Source organism: Lactuca sativa, chromosome 5 (assembly GCF_002870075.4).
Source record: "Lactuca sativa cultivar Salinas chromosome 5, Lsat_Salinas_v11, whole genome shotgun sequence".
Lineage (NCBI taxonomy): Eukaryota > Viridiplantae > Streptophyta > Magnoliopsida > Asterales > Asteraceae > Lactuca > Lactuca sativa.
Genome location: NC_056627.2, coordinates 350273799 through 350285701, shown reverse-complemented (window position 1 = coordinate 350285701; position 11903 = coordinate 350273799).

The window sequence follows — 11903 nt, the reverse complement described above, 5'->3', positions numbered from 1 at the left end:
AGTTAGGATCTCCGATACAACGCAAACATATTATGTAAGATCCCTCTAACCATTTCAAAATCAAGGAATCTTATAAAGAAAACTCTAGAGACCACTCGGAAACACACAACTGTCAACAAACCACAACCACTATCCTCCTATACCTAACTAGAAGACCCGACTTCCAGTGAGGACCACTCAAATCGGGAACTCTCAAAACTACAACCACAAACCAAATCCATCAATATACTTCCCGGAACTGGGAACCCATTGGTCTAAACTTCAGAAACCATACTATATGACTGACGATCATCCATTCGTCGTACCTACCCCTAGTCACTGACTACGAACACCATCAAATCATGTAGAAAGAATACTCAAAACATACCGATTGTGAATTTCAACCAATCCTAAATTCGGAAATTACACCCAAGACCTTAAATACACTTTTGACTTCCTAACAAGTCATCACCATCCCGCTGCTCCCATGAGCATAATGATGGCCAAACCAATAACCTCACGTTGAATCCATATCCCTCATCAGCTTATGTGTATGTATGTTCACTTAAAAAATCACTCAATACATTCACAACAAACTTCGCGACTCGAGATTTCCGAACCAATACCCAACACTAGTGACCAAACTCCTAATAAACAACCCACACGCAAACAGGGTTCATAATGCAACACTCAGCAAGGAACTATGATGCACAATTGATACTCCCAACATCCTCTTACTATCCACATGATCCAAACCAGTCGGTCACTGAGTCTCCTGACTCCCAAAAATGCACTAACGCCCAAACATGCCAATAAGACTATTGATCCGAGACCTAAGAGACTCAATCAAATGACTATCAGGTCCCACCCATATGAATCATACAACCACTAATTTACGCTACATCGTGACACCTTCTAATCACTAAAATGATAAGGTCATGGTACTACGTTGATCTTATCGTCATTCCATCACTGGCCTGAAGACTCACGACCATCACCACAAGGGTCTAAAGGTACTCAACCATCAACCTACCGACTTGCAGGAACCCAAACAACATCTCTCTCAACACAACATGAGCCTTACCTTTCTATAACACATAATTCCTTTCACAGCACAGGCTGTTACCAACATCAAACTAGACGAAAACATAGTCACACTATAACATCCCAAAATACGAGCCAAAAATTTCATTTTTAGAACATATACTTAGCAAAACATTTAGGAATAAAACGTTCAATGATCATATCATTTCACAAAGATGTTGCATGTATGGAAAACATTTTTATAAAACATAAAAGTGTCAGAGTACAATTCCCAGGAAGATATCATAATGCGGAATACAAAGCATGTGTGTGATGTACCGCTACCGCGCCAGCTCCTTCCCCTTCGAAGAAGAGGTACCTGGAACCAAAACTGAAAACTATAAGCACGAAGCTTAGTGAGTTCCCCCATCATACCACATACCATACAATCACATATCATACATACTACCGGGAAATTCTGGGGTGCCCGACCTATCCGGTACAGCCATTCTGGGGTGCCGACTACCCGTGTCAAGCCGTTCTGGGGTGCTAACTACCCATCGGTCCTAACAACCGATCCTCGGGGACTATTTCACCCCCTACTGCTACTATCACATATATCATAACATAACATATTATCAGACATATCTGGGGTGTCCGATCTACCCTTCGGTCCTAACGGTCGAAACTTGGGGACTATTCCCCTCCTACTACCACTATCACATATAACATATCATGCCAGCATATAAACACATCATCACATACTGTCAAACATATCTGGGGTGTCTAACCTACCCTTCGGTCCTAACAACCAAACTCTACTACTATCACATATACATATCATGCCAGCATATAACATATCAGGTAGTAGCAAACCTAGATGATATCACAAAGACAATCATCTAACATACAACTCCTACTGGTGGGCCGGCATTGTGTCCGTAGACCCACCGCTACTGGAAGGTAACTCACCTCAAAGTAGCTGCTGATCGGTGTGGGAACCTACTTTCTTCTTCTGCTGCTGCTCCAGAAATCCTCCGGCTATAATTCCCACAAAACACTTAGTCAAATACTGCTAACCGACCTCAGGGTAAAATGACCATTTACCCCCTAACCAAACCAAGAGTCAGAGTCAAATTCAACTGCCAGTTGACCCGACTCGCCGATTTGGCTTGCCAACTCGCCGAGTCCCTATCCCTTTATCTGACCATAAACCCGTCTCTACTCGTCAAGCCGTATGAACAACTCGCCGAGTCTGTTTTTGAGGCAAGAAGATTGCCTTGAACTTGCCGAGTCAGGGCATTGACTCGCCGAGTTGCTTCTGTTGGATAAGGTGTCTAAGTCCATAACTTATTTGGTATATACTTGACCCGACCCGGCATGGTTCATTTGGGTTGCATCTCACCCAAACTATTTATGGATAATTTTATGAGAGTTATACACATATGTTTATTAATATATTATAAGTTATAATATATTAATATGAAGTTATGTTATTTAATTAGTATTAGTCTTAAATTAATTATGAATTAATTTAGAGATTAAAAGGAAGACTAATTAGATTATGGGCTATTGGTTTTATATGGTGTGGGCTAACACTCATTTGTTAATGGGCTAGGCTTGGATGGAAGTCCATGGATGATCCATGGAGCTTTTAACCCATGGATCCTTGGAAAGGAAAGGTCATGGATTATTAGGGTTTCACCCTAACCATGTACATTATATAAGCATGCTTATGGTGCATGAAATGGCAACTAGTGACACTAGTGTGTGTGTTTTGTGTGTGGCCGAAAGTTACAAGTGTGTGTACACTCTCTCAAAGTTTTCCAAGAGTTTGTGGTGATTTGTGATTCCATTTGAGGCATTCACACTATTGGTGCTTGGCCCTCAAACTCCTTAGGAATTGAACTCATCATCAAAAGGTATGTAATCTCATCTAATTCTTTTATGTTTAAAAGTACCCCATGCCATGGTAGATAGGTTATGAACCTTGGAAAATTATTATTTTGCATGTATTTAGACAAACATAGATCCAAGGTTTATTAGGGTTGCATGCACACTTAGGAAGTGTTAGATTGCTCAAAACCCAACAGTGGTATCAGAGCCTAGGCTTGCTTGTTTAATACTTGATGCAAATTGCTGAAAATCGAAGATTTTATGCTGTCTGCACAGCTGACTCGCCGAGTCCATGAAGGGACTCGACGAGTCCAAGGCAAAACTCATCCAACTCGGCGAGTTGGTTCATGCACTCGACGAGTTGGACCCCCAGACAGCATATCTTCGAGTTTTGGTGCTGGAATTGGTCTAGAATCATTACCTTAAACTGTTTTGGACTCATAAAACCTGTTTTTGATGTGGTAATGATGATGGTGGACCAATTTCAAAGTTATAATCAAAATTCCATGATTTTATGTGTTCATATAATTCTTGAAATTTTGATGATCATGTTCATGTACTTATGAATTTAGAAGATGATAGGAATTATTTGCTGAATTGTTTAGAATTAATTCTTGATCATTTATGTGTTTTAATGGAGTCCATAATTTGTCCTCAAGTTATGTATATCCAAAGGTCACTTTCTTTAACACACACATTTAAACACATAAGTTACATGAAAATGAAGAGTCTTCATTTTTATGAACCTTTAATTCATAAGTTATGAAATGAAAAGTCTTGGATGGTTACAAAAGATGAAGAGTCTTGTCCTTAAGTTATGGAGGTTCAAGAGTCACTTCATTAATAAAGTATAAATAAAGTGTAACCTTAATTAATTCCATAAGTTATAAAAATAAAGAAAAGTAATTCTTTTATTAGTTTAAAGTCTTCCATAATTTGTCCTCAAGTTATGGAACTTGAAGTGTTTTTGGATTAAAACTACTTTAAACACATAAATCATGGAATTAATTAGTTTTGAATAGTTTCAAAACTTGCCCTCAAGTTTTGGAATTTGGAAAAGTTTCACACACTTTAATAAACTTTAATTCCAACACTTAGAATTTTAAAAGTTAAAATTCAACACTTATACTATTTATAACATTAATGGTTAATTATTATATATATATATGTATAAGAACAAGTCGTTTTACCGTTAGTAGGCCTCATTCACGAAGCCGGTCTATAAGGTGGGTATAAGGTTGTTGCCTATAAAATGGCGACTTAATGGGTGTCCACTCTCACCCACCGCTTGCTTGATCGGTGGAGGGTCGTTAGCCGAACGGGTAGGACAATGACTTTAAATTCTCATTAAAAGTATAATGATTATTATAAAGTAACTAAATATTTTTTATTTAATTCCCAATCTTAGTTACTTTAGGAAAAATGTGAATTTGGTGCTAGCCCATGGAATTCACACTTTGTACCTTACCAAGTCGTTGGTGGAGCGTGTGTGGTTAACCGACACACTAACTTGGACTAGTAAGGATCACGAAGGGTGACTTAATGTTTGTCATAGATCAATGGAGCGTGTGTGGTTAACTGGCACATTGATTAGGTGATAATATTAAGGGTACCAAGTGAATTGGTATGGTTATTCACACCTTGTTTTGCGATCCTCGGCATCCCAGTCACAAAATTTGAGAGGGCACACTCGAGATTGAAACATGCCATTGAAAAGTTCAATGAATCTCAAAAGATCTAGGAATTTCAAATCCAATTAAAACCTAATAAATTATTTCGTTTTTCATGGTGGAAATTGGTGAATCATCATTCGCCTACCTTCAAATATTTTATAGCTTGGATTACGACATCCCTCTTCCAAATATAAAATATTGTGTTGGGTCCAAGCCTTAATATTTCATATTGGGTGTTATATTAAGGAATTTGAATCAACTAACTTGATTTTCTCCCATTATAGATGTCTGGTTAAGACAACTATGATCTTCCCAAATCTCTTGAAGATGGTGTCCCTCAACATCATGCTTCACTTCCTCCACCTCCTCCAATTATTCTCCCTCACCCACAAGTTCTTGAAAAGTTTAAAGTCACTCAATCCCTATTGGCAAGCATAGTCTATGTGTGCTCACATCTTGAAGATAAAGTCACATATTGACAAGTCGGGAGAGTTGGGTGTCAAAGTCTCGTGAAAGTTGGATGTTCAATCACTTTCTTAGTACCATAGTGAGTCTCTTTGGGACTACTATGAGGCAGACTATGACATGACCCTTAATGATGTTATCTTTTTGCAGGTGTTGTGGAATCAACAATGATTCGGAACACCAGTAAAGCAAATTTGATTAAAAGAACAACTTCCCAAGTCTACATGGACATTGACAATGGTAGCATTGGATATCTAGAAAAGGATTTCTCTTCCCAATGGAAAGGGATCGGCCATAGTCAACTCGGTTGACCAAATGGTAAAGAGAAAGGCTAAGTCTGAGATAGTCTCATGTGCCATTACCAAAGGGTCCATGTGTTTTGTTGCCAAAGGAAGGGACATTGGTTGCGAAGCTACCCTATTCACCTGAAAGGTCATAAGGTTGATCAAGTCAAGAGGTTTGACTCTACTTCGGGTAAAGTCCACTGTCTAACTCTATTAAGTTCCTATTTGGAGATTCTTATTACATAATGTGAATGGATCACATGCTGATGTTTTAAGAATCAAAGAAAAGATAGGAAGCTTAAAGTAAGTATATGTTGATTCTGATTGCAAAGGTGGGTTTCGATTGCATGGTTCGGTAATCAGAATTTTGAGCTGTTGCTTAAGAGTTATAATATATTGCTTATGAATAGATAACAACAAGGTTTTCATGTGGATTGTAAGGATAAGTTTTTCCACAAAGTTTTAAAATAAAAGAAAAAAAGGGTTTTAATTTTATTTTAAAAATATCCTTACAATGGCATCTATGGAAAATTGTTGCTTATATGTTTCCAGTAATAGCAATATTGGAAAGTGGATTTTATTCTTTCATTTGTGGTAGTGTCTGAATTTACCAAATGAAGAAAGTTTTTCATCACCCAAGTTTCAATTGGACAGAAACTTGGAATCATACAAGTTGTATTGTATGATGAATGAGAATTTTCATCTTTGAAAATTAAGACTAATTCTTTGATCACATGTATATGTGAGTCAATTGAAGGACTAAGGAATTAGGTACACTGGGTGTGCGCTGGTCAAAGTCCACCACAAAGATTGATTTGTCATGATTTACTGAAGATTAGTAAATATGATTATGCTTATGAGGTTAAGTATAATTCTGTAACATTGGAAAGGTTACAATGTATGACAAAACAAATGAGAAGAATCAAATTAGGCAGAAAGATAAAAGTTTCTCAAATCTGAAAGGATGGGAGAGTACTTTAGTATCGTATTTCATGATCATCTCAATGATTATGAAACCATATCACAAATTCATACTCTAAGGACGTCTTAGTGCATTGTTATGGCTAAGAAGAGAGGTCATGAATTGTTGGATTGGTTAAAATCAAGAAGATGAGTCATACTTCGTTCCAAAACAATTCTTAGAGTCATACTCCAAGATTGTAACTTTGAGTGACATAAAGGAAGATTTATTAACACTAGTCAAATGTAAGAGTAAAATGTTTTCTACTCTTGTACATTTGAGATTGGTAAGTTGTGATGTCTTGGATGAGACGAAGACCAACTAAGACCAATTGTGTGAAGTGTTAGTCTTGATAAGAATCCGCACTATCCCTTGAATATTTGTTTTGTCAAGGAATGGTTCTTGACTGGGGAAACTTATATGTCAAGGGGACAGTGGGAGCCTTAATGATCCTGAAAGAGTTTCAAGATTTAATCAAGAGTAAAACCTGTAATTTATCACTAGCACACGACTTAAGGTTTGCAACCTATCGTGTTGACATAATTCTTATTTTTGTACCTACTTCAAATAAGTTGAATTTGCATGTGAGTTATCAGAGTTCAACTTGGAAGCATTGGTGGGCCTTGTGCTACCAAGGTGACAAGAAACTAAGACTGAACAAGTTTAATCCATGTAAGGCTGAATTTATCACTAATCTTATCTTGTGATTATGGTTTTGACAAATTCACATGGATAGCAACTCATACACTATAAAATCTAAGTGTCATAAGGTTTCTCTCCGATTCATGAAAATGATGGTGAGGAAACACTTTCACTAAGTAGATTTTACGTAAATATCAATTGTGTTATTTGCATTTTCAAAAGTCGTTAGTGGAGCGCGTGTGGTTAACCGGAACACTAACATGGACTTGTGAGAAATGGCAAATGCCTAAGCAATTGAGACTATGATTACAACATCCCTTTTCATAGTCCTGAAAATTGTTTAGACACACATGTGAGCTATCTAAGAAAGGGTGTATAAATCTAAATTTCAGAAGTCCAGCAGATTTCTGGAAATATGTCAGAGCTAGTTTGAGCATAAGAGTTATGCTGATAATCATCATGTTAGTGGGAGCATGATTATTAGCAATGTTAATTATAGAAAACAAAGTTTCAATTCGTGAAGTTGCAGGGGTTGAAAAGTTGTTTTGCTATAATTAAGGGAGAGGAAATTATACTTCGTTTCAATTCTATAACTTAGATTGAGATTTTTATCATCTTTAGTCAAGAATATATATATATATATATATATATATATATATATATATATATATATATGAATTTTATGTTGGAATGGTTCAACTTGAAGAAATTCTATATATATTGCGTTTTCAAAATTCGATTATGATTACGGCATCCCTCTTCATAGTTAAATTTTGAAAACATGGCAAATAAAATATTGTAGCAAAAGACTGGTCTAGTATCATGTCTTTATGTCAAACATCATGAATCGTGTCCCATATGCTTCGGATATAGGATCGATTGCATGTGCTATAATATTCATCTTTTCTAAATTTTCCAAATGCTTAAGGCATTGAGAAGGGAAAAGTCTAGAACTGGATATGACTAAAGTGATTAAGCAATTGTCGAGGACAAATCAGAGGTTCGCCAAAGATTAGTTGCTCAGGGACAGTTGGAAGTATGATGTAAGTTGTCGGAAAGGACCATATTGACATATTCTGAAAAGAAGTAACTCTTGTTCGAAAGTGATAGTCAAAATGAGACTATGGAAATGTCTCCATAGGTGGAAGTTATTCAATCTATGTAAGATTAGAAAACCTTAATGCAAGAAGGATGTTCAAAGCAATGTACTTTGAATATGAGACTTCTTTTCCATAGAGTTGATCTTCTTTGGAATACTCTGTAATGACTGGTGACAAGGGTTTGGTGACTTTGTGCATAATCATTACAAGAGGAACATTGCATAAAAGTTTAAAATCTAACATATATTTTTTTTTGGTAAATGATAGGAATCGGGGATTTTCACATTTACAATAAGGATTTGGGATTGTGAAATGAGTATCATTGGAATCATGTTCAATTGATCTACATCACAATGTAAGGATCAAAGACAAACATAGTATGCATACTTGGAGTATGGCATAACTATTGTATAGAAAAACAAAGTGTACATGCTAGGAGCATGGGACGACTGTTGTTTTATTCAAGTCTTAAGTTGATTGTTTGAAACATTATACAATGAATAATGTGTAATCAATATGGTGATAAATAAAAGGTGGTTCTATTTATATTCAAAAGGGTTCTGAGACCATATTGGATTCGATTATTATTGTGTTTCACTTTGCATGTTTTGACTTCCAGAATAGCTAGGTTATTCTTTCCGAATGACTAAGTTATTTAAACACTCCACAGTCGTTCATATGTTGGAAGTAGGTATGAATCAAGACTGTCATGAATCGAGTTTGTAGATGACTAAATGGGTTTAGTCATAGCAATGGTTGCTACAACATTCATGAGTGCTCATAAGTTATGAGTATTGGAATAAACCCACGCTCACTTGTATCACTTCATGGAATTTATCTCGAGTGATCGTGAGACGGTAATATCATATAAATCTTCAAACCTAGAGATATGAGTTGTTACCTATGAGTTGGTTGTGCATTGATTACACGTAAACGCATCAGTAACTTGATGTTATAAAACGTGCCTTTGTGTACAATTCAACAAGTAGTAGAATAAGCATACGAGTTGAAGTTTATCTGTTCCTTCTAAAAATAGAAGCGATATTTGGGCCCCTCGATGATTTTGTTGTGACCTATGTACCGGCCGGTCAGAACTAAATTGATGTGTTCGATTAAGTTCTTTGTCAAACAAATCGAAAATCGGGAAACAAACTGCTGGACAATAAGTACGACGTTGTTCCATGTATTTGTCCGGCTGATATCATGAGAACAGAGGATTATATGATCACTTATCTAAAATGGCGCTTCATAGTTCAACGGAGTTTTCGAGAGCTACGATTGCTGGTTGGTTCCTGAAGTAACATACGCAAATATAGTTATTAGACTTATCCAAGTGGGAGTCTGTTGGATAAGGTGTCTAACTCCATAACTTATTTGGTATATACTTGACCCGACCTGGCATCGTCCATTTGGGTTGCATCTCACCCGAACTATTTATGGATAATTTTATGAGAGTTATACACATATGTTTATTAATATATTATAAGTTATAATATATTAATATGAAGTTATGTTATTTAATTAGTATTAGTCTTAAATTAATTATGAATTAATTTAGAGATTAAAAGGAAGACTAATTAGATTATGGGCTATTGGTTTTATATGGTGTGGGCTAACACTCATTTGTTAATGGGCTAGGCTTGGATGGAAGTCCATGGATGATCCATGGAGCTTTTAACCCATGGATCCTTGGAAAGGAAAGGTCATGGATTATTAGGGTTTCACCCTAACCATGTACACTATATAAGCATGCTTATGGTGCATGAAATGGCAACTAGTGACACTAGTGTGTGTGTTTTGTGTGTGGCCGAAAGTTACAAGTGTGTGTACACTCTCTCAAAGTTTTCCAAGAGTTTGTGGTGATTTGTGATTCCATTTGAGGCATTCACACTATTGGTGCTTGGCCCTCAAACTCCTTAGGAATTGAACTCATCATCAAAAGGTATGTAATCTCATCTAATTCTTTTATGTTTAAAAGTACCCCATGCCATGTTAGATAGGTTATGAACCTTGGAAAATTATTATTTTGCATGTATTTAGACAAACATAGATCCAAGGTTTATTAGGGTTGCATGCACACTTAGGAAGTGTTAGATTGCTCAAAACCCAACAGCTTCATGGGTGAGTCTGGATTCCGACTCACTGAGTCACACCCATGACTCACTACTCCACCCCGCAACCACGAAAAGGGGGAAAACTCGGGAACTCGCGACTCGACTCGCCGAGTTCGATGAACGACTCGTCGAGTCTGTCATATGCAAATACTATATACTCGATTTTGCTTGAATCCAGCTCATGCCATTCATAGATCTGGGTTTCTAAGGCATGAATAACACGTAAAGTTTCCAACTTTACGTGTAAATAATCACCAATGAAGGTTTTCGGGATCAAAATGCACCAAAAGAGTAGATCTAGAGCTTTCATGCAATATGGCTCCATAAAGGCAGTAGATCCAAGCTCCTAGAGCTCAATCATGCCTAGATCTAGAGGCTAAACAACTTATTACAAACCCTAATACACAATCAAGCTTGGGGAAAGGCTCAAGAAGGACTTCCATGGAGCTATAAGGGACTATAAGCATGAAAACAGGGGAAAATCGAGTTATACCTCAAGGAAATCACTGAGATAGCACAAGGATGCCTGGCCTCCTTCTTCTCTTCTTGATCTACTCTTCTTTCTTCTCAAAATCTTCAAGAAACACACCAAAGCACTTCAATCTCACAAGGAATAAGGGTTTGAACGATGTTGGGAGCTCTGAGGGTGAAGGGGGCGAGGTTGGGGCGCATAAGGTTGGTTTAAATAGGGTGCAAACCCTTGGAATTTAGGGTTTCACCAGACAGCGGGGACTCGCCGAGTCCAGAATGTGGACTCGCCGAGTTGCCGACTTAAACGTGCCCCCAAACCCGTATCTACTCGGCGACTCGGGCCTACAACTCGCCGAGTCCAAGGCTAAAATGAAAAATACTTAGATAAATTTTACGTACTAGGAACCAGGTGCTACACACACACAACCAAACAATGAGATAGGCAGTTAAACTCTTGCTCCAATTTAAGGGCCATTAACCAAATAAGAACCATACCAATAAATTCATACCAAGTGTTCCCTTTCTATCTTGAATCAAAATCTCGCATTCTTGAACCACATACACATGTGACCTGTTATGCCGAAACCTTAAACTCTAACAGATCGATTATCCTCTAAGGTGAATATTCATTTCTCCCCTACTAGGATTCGAACCACCACCAACTAGCATTGCAAACATACCAAATCTCAAACCGGCTCAACCAGATACATAGCATCCATGACCCTTGGAATGTATAACACAATGCAAGATAATCTTCGAGATAAAGACCAAGAAACCTCAAAGAGATTCTGAATCTCATATGGTGACCTTGAAAACTCCCCAATCATGACTGACTACTTTACATATTAGAATAAATAAATGCGGTGATTATCTTATCTTTATATATCAATAAAAAGATTATTGTAATCTTTTAAACAAAAAGTACGAATTAAGATTTAAGGGTAAACTAAATTGCTTGAGAATTTAAAATAAAATAATAGAAATCAATTTTTCCTCATTTTATGTTATATAATTCAACATAACTCTATTGTTTAATATTTTTTTTTAAAATAATTGATTAATTCTGTAATCGTGGTTCTCACAGGTTATAACGTTATATATATATATATATATATATATATATATATATATATATATATATATATATATATATATATTACGTACTATCAACAACATTGTATACCTAATCATATATGATTATACATATATTCATGTTCACAGACTGAGTAATCATAAATGATTATGACAGTTGGTGGAAGAAGAGGTGGTGGTGACAGAGGTGTCGATGGTATAAG